This window comes from Octopus bimaculoides, chromosome 7 (assembly GCF_046866305.1).
Source record: "Octopus bimaculoides isolate indiv1 chromosome 7, ASM4686630v1, whole genome shotgun sequence".
NCBI lineage: Eukaryota > Metazoa > Mollusca > Cephalopoda > Octopoda > Octopodidae > Octopus > Octopus bimaculoides.
This window is the reverse complement of record NC_142934.1, coordinates 26635147-26650934: the sequence shown is the minus strand read 5'-3', so window position 1 is coordinate 26650934 and position 15788 is coordinate 26635147. Positions and strand designations below refer to the sequence as shown.

At 43.4% G+C, this 15788-nt stretch overlaps 1 protein-coding gene across 5 annotated transcripts in view; it reads left to right on the top strand.

Moving 5' to 3' along the window:
• The first annotated feature begins 8345 nt into the window (after nt 1-8345).
• Nucleotides 8346-15788, top strand: part of LOC106867396 (uncharacterized) — a 214674-nt gene continuing 207231 nt past the window's right edge. For 3 of the 5 annotated variants that reach the window (XM_089355047.1, XM_089355046.1, XM_089355040.1), the window contains exon 1: nt 8346-9586. The gene's annotated coding sequence lies outside the window, so the exon portion shown is untranslated. The remainder of the gene's footprint in view (nt 9587-15788) is intronic. The other 2 variants (XM_089355041.1, XM_089355044.1) reach the window with 2 other exon arrangements.

Sequence of the window (15788 nt, the reverse complement as noted above, 5' to 3'; positions counted from 1 at the left end):
GTGTTGGCAACAAACGGATCGCCTCACCATCGGAACGCTTCCTTTCCACAAAAAGCGGAAGAGGATGCGCTCCATTTCGGTGATGGCGCGATCGGGACAAGGCACAACGGTCAGGCGGTATTCGATGACGGACGCGATGTACGCGTTCGCCACCTCCGCCCGACCTTTTAGGGACAGCTTCCTCTCGGACCATTGCCGGCAGAGAGTGGCCACCCTACTCGTTATCTCGTCCCAGTTCTTCTCCGTTTGCAGGTCCGGACCGAACCAGACTCCGAGCAACTTGACCGGACCGTCCGTCCAGCGTCCCACTACTGAGGCGCTGCCGGACGGTATGGGCTTGCTTCTCCAGGTGCCGAGCAGCAAACCCACCGACTTATCCCGGTTGATTTTCGCTCCCGTCACCGCTTCGTAGTCTTTCAGCGTCTCGCCGAGAAGCTCGATGTGCTCGTGGCTAGACGCTATGACGGTGACGTCGTCCGCGTATGCCGACACGCTCGTCCCGCACCCCAGTTCTCGCGGGATGCCCCTCAGCGTCGCCAGCTTCCGCAGTAGTGGCTCGAGAGTCAATACGTACAGGAGCGGCGACAGGGGGCATCCCTGACGAACCGAACGTGCAATGTCGAAGGGTCCCGATAGACGTCCATTGACGCGAACAACCGAACGGATGCCTGTGTACAAGGCAGCCATCCAGCCGCGGAAAACGGGACCGAAGCCGGCCGCTTCGAGGACGGCCTCCAAGTATCGATGGTCTACCCTATCGAAAGCTTTGGATTGATCCAAATTGATCAGGGCCCCACCCATGCCAGGTTCCTTAACTACCCTCTCTATGATGTAGCGCATCAGATGGAGGTTGTCATGGATGCTCCGGCCCGGCACGGCGCACGTCTGCTCCGTGCCGACCAGTTTCTCGATGACAAGCGCCAACCGCTTGGCTAACACCTTGGCCAAAATTTTCATGTCTGCATTGAGCAGAGTGATGGGCCTAAAGTTATCTATGGCGTCCCCCTTGTTTGGATCTTTCTTCAGCAGCGTTACCGCTCCTCGGCTCACAAAACCGGGAATGCTCCCGTTCTGCTGCCAGTTGCAGTACACGACCGCCAAGACTTCTCCAAACAAGTCTGGCATACAGTTGTAAAGCTCGTAGGGCAGACCATCCAAACCCGGAGATTTGTCCGTCGAGCAACCCGCCATCGCGTCCCTCACCTCCTCCGCCGTGATGACCCCTTCGCAGCACTCCGCCTCTCTTGCCGAGAGTCGTGGCAAGCTGTGCAGGTAGGCACTAAAGTCCACCCTGCCTTCTCGCTCGCCACTCCTCCCGAACAGTCGGGCAAAATGCCGCTGAAACGCCTCGCACATCTTGCTCGGCTCGAGCAATTCGCGCCCCTGTTCGTCTACCAGAGACCGGATGGTGGCTCTGTTACCCCGCTGCGCCTCCGCCACCCGGGCCTCTCGTGCGGCTCCAACACCTTCATTCCTCAGAGCACGCATCCTTGCCCTGACAGCACACCCTTCGTGTTTAGCATTGAAGTGTTGGTCGAGGGCCAACCTCGCCGCTAAAACGTCGGATGCGATGCCACTTCGCAATGCCTCTTCTAACTTTATCACTAGCTCCCCCTCTTCTCTGTTCCTCTCTACAGCTAGTGCCCTGCTATACCTTATTGCTTCCGCCCTCACTGCTCTCTTGAGGGCAAACCACCATTTGTTGTTGACGATGGCTCCCGTCAAAGCCCTCTTTACTAACGTGCTAATCCGGTCTCTGAAAACCTGTCTCGACGGGAAAGACGCGTTTAGTTTCCAGTAACCGGGACCCTGCCTATGTGCCTTATCTAAGTCTAGCGTACACGTCACAAGTTTGTGATCCGTGTAACTGACTATGTGGAACTGTGGACATCCTAAGCTATCTCTATCTCTTGTCCTACACACTATCCTATCTAGATACGATCTCGACGACCCAATGCGGTTGCTCCAAGTCCACGTTGGCACATTTGGGTGGTCGAGTCGGTACCTGTCAGACAACTGGAAGCGTCTGAGCAGGTCTATGAGGCCTTTGCATCCCCTTCTACTTTTGTCACTCCCCACGTAGTCTAGATGCGTGTCCAAGGTAGCATTCCAATCCCCCACTAAAAGTAAGGGACGAGACGTTCCCAGGAATACTTCTAGACGTCGAAAGAAGTCCGACCGACCTGTTAAAGGAGGCACATAAACTGCCAGCAACCGAAAAGCGCCTCCATCGCTGCCGTCCACATCTAGGACAACCAGTCTACCCTCCGGGTCCGTAAATATCGTCTTTACTTGGAGATCCAGACTCTTGCGAAAAAGAACCGCCGTGCCACTACCGCCCATCCTCGGCAGACAGGGAGAAAAATAAATGTTAAACTGTCCGCCAAACATGGACTTTAGGGCCCGCGGTTCATGGAGTCTGGTCTCACTAATGGCTATGATATCCAAATTGTGTGACTTGATGTCATTTAAGAGGTACCCTTGTTTCCAAGGGGACCCTAAGCCACGCACATTCACACAACCAATCTTCACCATGATTCTATTTATACGTGTGCTTTAAAGCACAAAACAAAAGAACAGAGTGTTACTTGCCGTTAGAAAGTTTTGTTTCCTCCTTGGATTTTTCACCAAGGAGGCTATTGTACAATTTCTTGCACAAATATTTCTGGAATCCCCCTACCGAGTTGGGGTAGAGGGATTTTATTGTGTTGTGTAATGCTGGTGTTACATGAATAATTTTAATGTGTTTTGGCGGTGTTGTACGTGGGTGGTTGTTGGTTTTGATATCGTTATTTGTGATGTTTGTTTTAGAGTTGATGTAATTCATCAACTCTGTGTTTGTACTGTCTATTGCTGTTAGCATTGTTTTTTTTATATTACTATTGGTGTTAGTAGTATTTTCGGGAGATGTGAATCTCCCTGCTTTGTTTGTGTTTGCATTTTGTTTTGTTTTCTTCTTACTGCGCTTCCTCTTTCCTTTCGTAGCTATTTTCCACTCCTCCCCACTCTCTTCATCGGATGATGGGAGATCTGAGGAGTCAGAAAGAGGTAACGGCAAATTTTGTGCGTCTGTGTGTGTTTCTGTGAATGTTTGTGTTGCTGTTTTTATTGATGTTGGCTGATTGTTATTTGTGTGTGGTGTATGTGATATGGGGGAGGGAGAGGCAGTCTTGGAATTTTCTTTTTTTTCTTCTGTTTTTGCAGTTTCTGTTGTCTTTTCTGTTGTGGTTATTGCTGATATTTCTGTTGTTGTTTTTTGCGTTGCTGGTGGTGTTGGTAGTAAGGTTTTTCTGTTGGGGGTATTTGGTAGTTGCTTCTGTTGTTGTTGTTGTTGTTGTTGTTGTTGTTGTTGTTGTTGTTGTTTTTGTTTAGCGGCCAGAGGGCAGTCCTTTTTCAGATGTGCTTCGCTGTTGCATAGGTAACAGCGAGGTCGCCTGCCCTCTACCACCACATACAGCTTGTGGTCCTCTGCCAATCTAATGTTTGGAGGAATTTTCTGTGAAGCCTCCTCCGTGATGTGGAGAAGGATTTCCAGATTTTTCCTCCCCAGTTCTTTTCCTCTCCGACCGTAATCTCCAAAATATTTGCCTCCTCCATTTCCAGGCACACGGCCGATATCAGCCATTGGGTGTCCACCTCCGATGGCACATTTTTTATCATAACTTTGGTCACTCTCTGTCCTAGATAACTCGGTATCATTACCAAGTCATCTGTGCGGAGAGAGAGTGTCGAAAATTGTTTAGCTAAATTTTCATCCAGAAACCTTACTTGCACCGTTCCAAATTTCCTTCCCCAGGTGACATGATTCTGATAAGGCCAAATTTTTCTAAGACAAACTTCAATTTTATCTGTGCTAACATTTTCTACACGTCTGGTTTTTGTGTTTACCAGTTTATAAATGATGCACTTTTTGTTTTTCATTTCTATAATATCTTTTGGGATGTTAATTCTGACATCATCTCCTTCTTTCGTAAGAAGGGATTTTGTGTCTTTTATTTGTTTTTGTGTGAATGTCACTGTTGTTCTTTTTTCCTTTAGAGCATTTGCGAAATTTGTTTTTGTTGTGCTGGCGGACATGTTCTTCTGGATATTTTTGTTTATGTTGGTGTATGTACTGCCTGGTTCAAAGGTGGTGGTAGTGGCAGCAGAGTTTGTTGAACAGGTGATGGTGTCATTGCTGACGGCCGATAACTTTACTTCCTTGTTGTTGCTGTTGTTGTTGTTGTTGTCGTTGTTGCTGTTGTTGTTGTTGTTGTTGTTGTCGTTGGTGGTGGTGATGATGGCGTCAGCAGCAGTGGTGCTTACGTCAGAGACATTTGTGACGGTTTTCACGCATGGTTTTGTAACCTTGGTTACAGTTTTGTTTTTGTTGTTGGTGTTGGTGGTGGTGGTGGTGGTGGTGGTGGTGGTGGTGAGAGGGCTGTTAGTAGCTGTACTCACAGTCTTTGTGACGTTTACAGCAACTGCGTTCCTGTCACTGCATGAGCACGCGCTATTCTGTTCTTTTTTCTCTTCTGGCATCTGAAGCCTCGGGAAATGCTTGTCAAAAGAACAAGACAAGCGTTCCAAAATTATGTTTCTCGACATTTTTCAAATGTCAAGAAGGAAATTTTTGTATTTTGCTAGGGCCGAAACTGCCCCTGGGGGTCAATTCCTGCCCTTGAAAATACACACAAATGAAGCCTAGGTGCTTCGCAACAAAATTATTTAAAAATTCCAACAAAATGTGGACAGTAAAAGGTCAAATAAACGTTTACCTTCGCAGCCGATGTGACAGCACGTCCGTGAGAAGAGATAGATAGATAGATAGATAGATAGATAGATAGATGCATGTACGTATGAATGAATATATATATATGTATGTGTGTGTGTGAACTTATGGATGTATTATGTTGATAAGCAGGTAGGTAGGTAGATAGGTAGGTAGGTAGGTAGGTAGGTAGGCAGGCAGGGAGGTTAAGCCCGATGGAATTTGAGCCACTATACATGTACTACTACTAACACCACACCACCACTACTGCTGCTACTACTGCAGTAATGTATAATATTTTGCTTGATACTATGTGCTGAAGTATTACGTTTTTAACGAACTTTGGGAGAAGATCGAGGTTAACATAACGCAGCAAGTTCGAGTGTTAACGCTTTCAAACAATCTTAACTACGGAAGGAAATCGAAGACAAAATCGAAACTTTGAACATAATAAAATCGATGGCAACATGCCCTTGTAAATTTATGCATCAAAACAGAAATAAGTGTTTCTAATTTAGACACAAGACCAGTAATCTTGAGGTGTAGTGGGGAACAGCCCATTAAATGGAACCCCACTTTTGACTAGTACTTTATTTTATCAAGCTCGGATGGAGCTTGACGAAATGACAAAAAGTATTTTTTTCCGATGATTTAACAATTCTACCAGCTCACTGCCATCCCCACCCCCGAAAACAGAGATAATTATCTTGTGGGTTGTATTAATTTCTTTGATTTTGCCTCCAAAATTTCATTCATTCATAAAGGAATGTAGAAAATGTGTGAAAATGTACAACGAGGTGATATAAAAATGAAGGAAGGAGTTGAGACGTTACATAATATATTGAGATATGTTAAATATTTTGATTACAAAAATAATTACACAGTGTAATTATTTGCTTCGCAAGCGTGGCTGTGTGGTTAAGAAGCTTGCTTTCCAACTATATGGTCCAAGGTTCAGTCTCACAGCCTGGTATCTTAGGCAAGTGTCTTCTACTATAGCCCCGGACAGACCAAAGACTTGTGAGGGAATATAGTACACGGAAACAGAAAGAATCCCGTTGCATATATATATATATATATATATATATAAATGATATTTGTGTTTGAGTTCCCCCCCCCACCCTCACCGCTTTACAACCTATTATATTTTGCTAACGTCCACGTAAACTAGCCAATCAGTTACATTACAAACTTACGTCCCCGTAAACTAGCCGTCAGTTACATTACAAATTTAACAACACTAATACCATTTTACAATACCAGTGATATTATTAATACATCTTAAACCAATGTTGAACCTGCTTTAAATGACAGCCCAATCTCCATTCAAACCACTTTAACGTCTTAAAAAAGATGAATGTTATATTGAGTTCCTGGCACGTAGGAATAACTTTAATCATAAGTTTGTTTTATCAGTGTTACCGTGGGGCTAAACAATAACGACGACAAATATTAGTAATGATTGCAGATTTTTCATGGCCAATGATCATGAGAAAGAGTGGCACATCCTAAACTGGTTATATAAACCAATTCTTAATGCTTGTAGGGTTTTTCTTCCTACCTGCACTTAATAGTTTTAAACTAAGAGTCAGCCAATGCAATCCACAGTGGTTAAGATGACTGTGGTGACCAGTAAGCTGTAGATTTTACATTGAAGTGGCCATCTACTAGGTGAATTGCCTTACAGGGCTAGAGGGCTCCACCTACCATAGAGTTGCCAGAAGAGTGTCAAAGAGCTTAGGATTAGAATACTACAAAAACGACTCTGTTAATACCATCCTTCCATCACATATACAACAGCAAAAACAACATGAGATATAATTCATTCGAAAATACCGCTGAAAAAGTACTTATTCAACATCGTAGATTCTGTCATCTCCAAAATAGTATCAACTACAGCACAAAACATTTAATACAACCATCGATACCACTAAGATCATCAATACGAACTGCAATGTCATCAACACTACTAACAGTACCAATGATATACTGTCAGCATTACCAGGCTAGAGTTAAGGCGGTGAGCTGGCAGAACAGTTAGTACACCGGACAGAGTGCTTCGCAGCATTTCGTCCGTCTTTTTTGAGTTCAAATGCTGCCGGGGTCGATTTTTGCCTTTCATCCGTTCGTGGTCGATAAAATAAATACCAGTTGAACATTGCGGTTGATACAATCGACTTATCCCCGAAATTGCTGGCCTTGTGCCAAAATTTGAAACCAATATTGCTAATCCAGAGAAGGCGCGAGCTGGTAGAATCGTTAGCATGCCGAGTAAAAAGCTTAGCGGTATTTTGCCCGTCTTTACGTTCTGAGTTCAGTTTCCGCCGAGGTTGATTTAGCCTCTCATCCCTTTCGGGATCATTAAAATAAGCAGCAGTTGAGTAATGTGGTCGATGCAGTCGACTCGCCCTTCCACCGAAATTGCTGGCCTTGTGCCAAAATTCGAAACATTATCAATCTAGCCCCATCGATACAGCACCACCCTCACCGCCAACGCCACCGATACAACAGCGCCGATACCACCATACTATCCCAACACAACACCTGTGCAATCTCCGTCACCACCACCACAACAACCCTATCTTAAAAAACCTATTTTAAAGATGTCTGCACTGAACAGCTTCCAGTTTGAGGTTGCCTTATCTAAACATCACGACTACAACCCATACTACTTCCACTACTACCAATTACCACTACTCACAAACCCACCCAAACTACGAAAGGTTGCTGAAAAGTTCCTAACGATAAGGCTGTCGCGAAAGGCCTGGCTAGAGGCCGAACATTCCGAGTTGTTTTACAGGGCTTAGAGAAACTGAAGGACCGCTGCGATAAGTGTGTGAATCTGAGAAGGGAATATGTTAAATAGAATCATAATTAACTGATTCTCCTGTATTTTCTTTTACCCAAAGCCAGGAACTTTTCAGCACCCCCTCGTACATACACACACAGACACACACATTCACACGCAAACACTCACAAACACACATACACATATATAAGTATACCTATTTACATATATATAAATTCAAAAAGGGATGAAAATCTTTTACAAGAATGTTATCAAGAAGCCAGTGTGTAAAAAAATTCATAAGGGAAATTTCTATTCCCAAGAATATAATTATTCGTTTATATTTATATAAGGGGCATTACTACAGAATAATGCCACACACTGATACATATATACGAGTTGTGGAAAAGTTCCTGGCTTTAAGGGTATCGCGAAAGGCCTGATTGGAGATCCAACCTTCCGAGTTCTTTTACAAGGCTTAGAAAAACTGAAGGACTGCTGCAGTAAGTGTATGAATCTGAGAAGGGAATAATAAAATCATAATCAATTGATCCTCCTGTATTTTCTTTTACCCAAAGCCAGGAACTTTCTAGCACACACACCCTGCTCGTATATCGCACTGTTCATCTCTGTCATCATCGCCGCCGCCGCCGTCACCACCATGGCCATCTTCGGCTTCTTTTTCAAAAGAGATGGGGGGATGATATGCAATCTTTCATCGACAAAGTCATTTACTTTACCCAACCCCCGTCACTCCTCCACGCCATTCCACAACCTCCCCTCCCCCCGTTACTTACACATAACCACACCTTTATTCCCGAACCACCACCACAGAGTCACCACTAGCATGCTAGTACCATCACACCACACCACATCATACCACAACCGCTACTACATTGCTAGTTACCATCAAAATATGCCCTTCACAGCTCATCGCCAATCCTCTACCACCTTTCTAACACACCACCACCACCGCTACTGCCGCCACACGAAGCCACCATTACCACCACTACAGCCACCACCACACACCACCACCACCACTACCGCATCACTAACAACAACAGCGCCTCCATCCACCACTACCACTACTACCAACACTACTACCACCAACACCACTACCACCAACACCACGACCATCACTACCACCACCTCCACTACCATCACTGCACCCCCACCACGAACAACAACACCTCCAGTACTACCAACACCACAGCCACCAACACCAACACCGCCAACACCACCATCATCGTACCTCCACCACGAACACCACCAACGTCAACACCACCACAACCAACACCACAACCACCAACACCAACAACACCATCACCGCACCCCCACCACAAATACCACCACCACCAATACCATCAACACTACCATCACCATACCACCACCACCACAACCACAGCACCACTACCAATCCTACCCCGCTTCAAAACACACCACCACATCCTCCGCTGCGCCACCATCAAATTACGACCCTCAGTGCACCACTTCCACTTCCAACGATCACACACAGCCCCACTATATTATCTACCTTACAACCAAATCAATTGCACCGCCACAACCACCAAACTACGGTCACCGTACCACCACACCCCCTCCCATCGTCCTGCCTACTACTCCAATAAACCACTTCCACTTTCGCCTCTACTAACACCACTACCAACCAGAAGAAAAAATAATCTCTCGCACCTCTACCCCACTGCCAACATCATTGCTTCAACCGAAAACACCACCCGTTTTCGCCACAGCTGATTCTTCTTCTCCTCCTCCTCCTCCTTCTCCTCTTCGTCATCTTCCTCCTCTCCCTCCGCCGCACGACACTCACTCACACACACACACACCCCGTTCAGCGGCCCCGCCATCTGTCGGCCGTTTCCTTCTTTAGAATGGCTTTCTTTTCAAGAATCGGCAGCCTGATTAGGTTTAGTCTACCTAATGTGGAATTACCTTGGTACAGCAGCGCAACCACACCACCACCGCCGCCAACACCAACAAGCACTCCATCATCTCCGTCAGATTCAGAAGCCCCGACAGACACAGCCTGTGTAAGTACTACTACAGCTTCCTTACACAATTCATGTTTTTTGCTTTGCTTACTTTCGTTTTTGTTGTTTTTCTTAAACATTTATTTTTAAATATTTCGTGATCTTGTTCGTTTAACCCCAGGTCAGCATTGATCTAGCAGACTTATCTCTTTAAAAACATGCTAACCGTGACCATTCCGTCGCGTTATGGAAGATCACGTTGTCCAACTTGTCTTTTATATGTTTATGATGGTAGGCTGAGATTTGACAAAGATTAGGCCACATTGCCTAGGAGATCGCACGCAACTGTTATTTTCTGTTGATAGTTTTAAAAAAATAGGGGACTGGGGTATTGCTGTTGCTGCTTTCTTTCTCCTTTTCCTTTAGGGGTTATCGCTGGTGCTTTAAACTTTTATTTATTTACGCTTTTTTTTTTCAAAATATAGTTTTTATTAAAAACTAAAATTATTTGTAATACTGGTTTCAAATATTTGGCAAGCAACTTTAGGGGAGAGACTAAGTCCATTAAATGGACCCCAGTGTTCAAATGGTACTTTAATAATAATAATAATAATAATAATAATAATAATAATGATGATGATAATGATAATGATAATAATAGATTATGATAGAGATTATGATTCAGTGCGACCATGAGATAGAGAATAGGAAGCCAGATATAGTCTTAATTGAGAAAGAAAGCAAACTATGCTGGATCAGAGATATAGCATGCCCAGCTGACAACAAGGTATGCGATAAGGAAGAAAGAAAAGTTGAGAAATCTTACAGGTTAGCTTGGGAAGTTAAGTAGTTGTGGTCGATGAAAAAAGTAGCAGTAGTACCAATACTTTTCCGGCGTGCTAACAACTCTGCCAGCTCACCGCCTTAAAAAGTATTTGTAATATTGATTTCAAATTTGGGCCCAAGGCCAGTAATTTCGGGAGTGGGGGGTAAATCGATTATATCCACCCCAGTACTGAACTGGAACGTATTTTATCGTCCGCGAAGGATGAAAGGTAAAGTTGACTTCGGCAATTATTTGTAATATAGGCATAAGGCAGGCATTTGATAGGGTTGGGGTTAGCAGGTAGCATCAAGTCCACTACCTGGCTGCAACTTTATTCACTGTATTGACTTCAGAAGGCTTAAAGAAAAAAGATTGACGGACCAGCGGGAACATATACCTCAAGGTATTTCGTCCGGCGGTCAAACAATCCTGCTAATACACTGTAGTTTATACTAATTATTGCTGATTTAAGCACAAGGACAGCAGTTTTGAAGAAAAGGGCTAAATCGATACCATTGACCATAATACTCAAATGGTGTTTTATTTTATCGATCTGGAAAGGATGAAAGACAAAGTTAACTTCGACAAGATTTGAATACAGAACGTAAAGGTTCGGAGGTTCAGAAGAAATACCGCAAAGCACTTTTCCCGACTCTCTAACGATTCTGCCAGCTCACCACCTTCATAATATTATTAATAATAATAATAATAATAATAACCCTTTCCAGTATAAGCACAAGGCCTGATATTTGGGGGGAAGAAGCTAAGTTGATTACATCGACCCCAGTGCTCAATTCGTTCTTATTTTAGCCACCCCAAAAGGATGTAACGTAAAGTCGACCTCAGCAGAATTTGAACTCAGGACATAAAGACGGGTGAAATGCGGTTAAGCATCTTCTCCGGCGTGCTAACGATTCTGCCAACATGCTTCTTTTTTTTAATAATAATAAAAAGAAGAAGAAGAAGAAGAAGAAGAAGAAGAAGAAGAAGAAGAAGAAGAAGAAGAAGAAGAAGAAGAAGAAGAAGAAGAATCCTTTCTACTATAGGCAGAAGGCCTGAAATTTTGGGGGATGGGGAAAGTCGATCACATCGACCCCAGTATTTGACTGACACTTAATTTATTAACTCAGAGAGGATGAAAGGCAAAGTCGACCACGGCGAAATTTGAACTCAGAACGTAAAGACAGACGAAATACCGCTAAGTATTTTTCCCTGCGTGCTAACGATTCTGCCATCTCGTTTGTGCAGCATTCGGGATGACCGAGAGGTCCGAAGCGCAGCGTTCTGTTCACAATCCAGTTTTCCAGGAATAGGTTCCTATCCTGCATCTGACAACATTTGATGAGTAAGAGACTGGACGTTCATGTGAAAACAGCGATGCATAGTGTTTCTGATGTTGTTTCTACATAAGGATTAATTACGTTAAGTGTGCAAATGTTTGTGAAATATTCCACCACTTTACATGCTAATGCAATGATCAGGTAGTCCACTTGATTGAACAACTTGAACACTCACTGTCGAAACCGACGAAGATCCATTGTTATACTACAGAGGTGTGAAAGATGAGAGGAAAAAATTGATTATATTAATCATGTTGATCTAGCACTTTATAGGACCGTTATTTTACCGTAGATTTAAAAACAATTTTTAGAGTTTTTTTTAAAATCAAATTTTAGTTTTTAATTTCATTATTGATGTATTAGAGAGGCCCAAGATCTTTCATTTGGTGGAAGTGTATAATAGATTTTGCGTTGGGTCCTCATCTTCTTGGCGGAGACGTAGGGACGCCTTCATCACGTACCGCATGTCTTGGGCATGTTTTAGAGCGAGCAGCACTCATTCCTCCCCAAACTTGACCAGACGATTTCTTGCAGAAGGAAGACAGTCAGACGGGTGAGAAGTGAGAGAACGAAAGGAGTTTATCCCAGTACATGACTGGCACTTTATCGATTTCCAAAGGATGAAAGGCAAAGCTGACCACAGCGAAATTTGAACTCAGTGCACTGAGGTCTGGAATGATTACCACAAAAAAATCTGTCCATCCGACGCTCAACGCTTCATTGTATCTAAGGCCATTGGTAATAATTTTATCGATTTCGGTTTGATTAAAGTCAGTTTTCTGGTGATTTGAATTCAAAGCGTATGAGAAAGAAGTGTTCTGCAGACTGTGCCACTTCCACAACCCATTTAAATAATTATAGATTTCAAAGTAAGAAAAAAATATCAATATATTGAAGCGAGCCTTTGATTCCACAGTTTATTTCTTGGAAGTATTCCATCAATCCCAGGAGAATGAGATGCGAAGTCAGCCCTGGTGTGATTTTAACTTACATCTTAAAGGAACGGAACTGGGTGCTGCCAGATATTAATGACACTCTGCGCCCTAACATTTATTCCAAACTACTACCTTGAGATTGTTTTATGTATGCACCCTAACAAAACCTGTGGAGATTCCACATGTTATTCAGATTTTCTTATTTCAGTTTCGCAACAAATATTTATAGAACTTCATTAAAAAGTTTCATTACGTTAAGCATATCTATTTATGTCTTCCGTTTACTTCTATAAGTTTGTTTGAAACATAATACTCAAACTTGTTAAATTATATTAAAGATTTCAATTATATCTGTTTGTATTAAGCTTCTTAAAGCGTAACATTCAAATTTGTTTCATTATGTTAGATTTCCAGTTGCACACACACACACACACACACACACATACACACACACACACACACACACATACATATATATATATATATATATATATATATATATATATATATATAGGGTCATACCATAAATAATGCGATTTTTTTCAATTGCATGAGCTAAAAGTCGGAGAGGGACGGGATAAACTACCTGCATCAATTTGCTATAAAAGCAGGTAGTAATGTTACCTTAATTTTATTCTTAGTGCAAGTTTTGAAGAGCAGTTCGATTTTAACAGTTATTTTTTCAAAGTTATAATGGAAGTGACAAAGGAACATATTCGGCATATTTTGCTTTATGAATTCAATAAACCCAACAACGCAACGGGAAGTGTGAGGAATATTAATGCAGTGTATGGGGATCGGACAAATAGCGTAAGCCAGTGTCAACGGTGGTTCCAGAAATTCTGAGCCGGAAACTACAGTCTAGAAGACGAGCCTCGTCCTGGAAGATCCGTGGAGCTCGACGAGGACGTCCTGCAAACCCTGGTTGAACAAAATCCCATCATAGCTGTTGAAGAACTAGCAGAGAAGCTTGGATTTGGTCATTCAACCATTCATCCACCTGAGTGAAGTCGAAAAATGACCATTTTTGATGCCTTCCACCACCGCCTGACAACCGATGTTGGTAAGTTTACGTTCCCGTAACTTCACTGTTTAGGAAAAGAGACCGATACAATAAGTACTATGCTTAAAAAAATAAGTACTGGAGTCGATTGGTTCGACTAAAATTCTTCAAGCTGGTGTTGCAGCATGGCTGTAGTCTAGATGACTGACTGAAACAAGTAAAAGATGTGTGTGTATATATATATATATATATATATATATATTATATATACACACACATATATATATATATATATATATGTGTGTGTGTGTGTGTGTGTGTGTGTGTGTGTGTGTGTGTGTGTGTGTGTGTGTGTGTGTGTGTGTGTGTGTGTGTGTGTGTGTGTGTGAGGTAAATCATGGTATGATATGTCACAAGCCGCGAGACCTTGGCAAGCTAGTAAACTGAGAGAGTGGCTGCATGACAACCCCAAAAGATAGGAGTCGAGCAGTTGCAACCAATGCTACCCTCTCTGAGGAAACAAATTCTAAGTAGCGTCCCGGGGGAACTGTCTCGGAGCTATTACTGTTTATAATATCTCTTTCAGACATGCCGATGGTCACGTAGACGGCTACTGTCACTAGCTACGCCGATGATACAAAATTATTACAGGCAATAAAGCATCCAGATAATGTCGCAAGCTTACAGGGGGAACTGAATGCAATAAATAAGTGAGCTGAAGTAAACAACATGCAGTTTAATGCTGGAAAATTTAAAGCACTGCGCTATCAGCTTACAATTGTACCGCAGCCTGCATATACAGGACCCAGAGTCACTACAATCCCAGAGTCACTACAATCCCAGAGTCGTAGGCAGCTAGAGATTTGGAGATCAGTATTCTCTCTTTTACTCTCTTTTACTTGTTTCAGTCATTTGACTGCGGCCATCCTGGAGCACCGCTTTTAGTAGAGTGAATCGACCCCAGGACTTATTCTTTGTAAGCCTAGTACTTATTCTATCGGTCTCTTTTGCCGAACCACTAAGTTACGGGGACGTAAACACACCCCCATCGGTTGTCAAGTGATGTTGGGGGGATAAACACAGACACACAAGCACACACACACACACACACTCACACACACACACACACACACACATACATACATATATATATATATATATGACGGACTTCTTTCAGTTTCCGTCTACCAAATCCACTCACAAGGCATTGGTCGGCCCGAGGCTATAGTAGAAGACACTTGCCCAAGGTGCCACGCAGTGGGAATGAACCCAGAACCATGTGGTTGGTAAGCAAGCTACTTACCACACAGCCACTCCTGCGCCCACTTGTATGTGTAATGATCCATCATTTAATATGCACATTACTAAGATAGCAACAATGTGCATACAACTGGCAGGATCGATGCTAAGGTCTTTCAAGATAAGAGACCAAGAAGGTATGGTGACCCTGTGGAGGGCCTTTGTTCTCAGTCACCTGGACCACTGCTCTCAGCTATGGTAACCTCATAATGCCAAACTAACGGCGGAGCTTGAAGCGGTCAAATGTCACGACACTAAAAATATTGTCACAGTGCAGCAGATGCGCTGCAGGGAGAGGCTGAAAAAATACGACTTTACTCCCAGGAGCAAAGACGGGACGGATATGCAATATCTACATATGGAAGAGCTAGCACCTAACTTCGGCATCAAGTGTGAATTTGTCTGTGTTAATTGCCCGAATTGGACGCTGTTGTATTGCACCTATGGTATTGTCCCCTCTATCTAAATTCAGGACCAGGTACTGCAAAAGCTTATGGTTCAAAGGCCCACAGCTCTTCAATACCCTGTCACAAAAGTTTAGAAACCTGATCGTCAGTCATTTTGTAAAGGCGCATGGGTCGGTGGTTTGAGAGTCGGGCTCACAATCATGAGATAGTGAGTTCCATTTCCTGTCCGGGCTGTGTGTTTTGTACTTGAACAAGACACTTTATTTCACGTTGATCCAGTTCACTCAGCTGTTGAAATGAGTTGCGACGTCACTGGTGCCAAGTCGTATCGGCCCCTTTGTCCTTTCCTTTGGATAACATAAGTGGTGTGGAGAGGGGAGGCTGATATGCATGGGCAACTGCTGATCTTCCTTAAACAACATTGCTCGGACTTGTCCCACGGTCATTCATGA